Source organism: Pseudorasbora parva, chromosome 13, assembly GCF_024679245.1.
Source record: "Pseudorasbora parva isolate DD20220531a chromosome 13, ASM2467924v1, whole genome shotgun sequence".
Taxonomy (NCBI): Eukaryota; Metazoa; Chordata; class Actinopteri; order Cypriniformes; family Gobionidae; genus Pseudorasbora; species Pseudorasbora parva.
Window position 1 is genome coordinate 2,181,159 of NC_090184.1, and position 1,388 is coordinate 2,182,546.

The following is a 1,388-nucleotide window of genomic DNA, read 5'->3' on the forward strand; positions in this document are numbered from 1 at the left end:
TTTTTTTTTTTTTTTTTTTTTACAATACATACACTTGTGATTCTTATTAAGTGGGTCATTTTTTTTTTTTTTTAGGATTCTTAAGCTAACTGAATTCTTTGAGATCCTGACACCTTGCACTTCTGGAGACTCCAGGTAGGTTGCAGTTCTGGAAAATGGTGGAGCTGGAGACTAAAGGGTTTCTGATGTTTTCACACTTAAATCTTCACCTTAATTCTTTTGCAGTTTGTGTCGTTTCGTCGTCATCTGTTTTTGTCTGACCCTGCTGACCATTTCATCAAGCTCAACTAGATGTGGGGCACCAAAAAGCTTTAAATGTGAAAAAGAGAATAAAAAAAAAAAAGTGAAACAATTGTTGATTATTTTGAAAGGGCTGTTGGGCGAGTGATTATGGGGGCGTGAGGAGCTGCACTGTTTTTATCTTTTTTTTGTGAAATACATAAACTTTAAGTGTACAGATGTACATATATAAACAATACAAGTTTTGTCAAATTATGTCTGTCAGGAGCTTTTTTTTTTTTTTTTTTTTTTTTGGTACTTTTGTCAAATAAAGTTGTAACTGTAATTTAGTCGTTTTCAAATTATTCTAAATAACCCTTGCATGATAAAGTATAGCATGAGCTACTGGTTTCTGTTGATTAACTTTAACATTTTAGTGTAGTTTAGAGCAGTGGTTTTCAAACCTGTCCTGGAGCATCAGCCATGTGTCTCCCTCATTTATCACACCTGATTCAACTCATCAGCTCATTAGTAGAGACTGCAAGAACTAAATTGGTGTGTCGAATAAGGGAGACATACAAAATTTGCAGGACTGGCGGTCCTCTAGGACAGGTTTGAAAACCACTGGTTTAGAGGATTACCTGTAATGTTTGTATTACGGGGTTCACTATAAGATAACTCATACAGAAACTATGCTAGCCCATCTATATATACCCGTTGTAGCCCATAAGAGCCCTACATAAACCCTATCTGGGTCCAGTCATTAACCCGTATGGGCAGACCGGTGTACGCCCCAAATGGGTGCAACCTGGGTTACCCATATGGGCCCAATATGATCCCATCAAGAGACCCATCATCAACCCATCTGGGCTAACCCATGTAGGCCCCAAATGGGTGGTACCTGGGTTACCCATATCAGCCTGGTATGAGCCCATCAAGAGACCCATCATTAACCCTTATGGGCAGACCCATGCAGGCCCCAAATGGGTGCGACCTGGGTTACACATATGGGCCCAGTATCAACTCATATGGGCAGACCCATGCAGGCCCCAAATGGGTGCTACCTGGGTTACCCATATGGGCCCAATATGATCCCATCAAGAGACCCATCATCAACCCATCTGGGCTAACCCATGTAGGCCCCAAATGGGTGCTACCTGGGTTGTGTT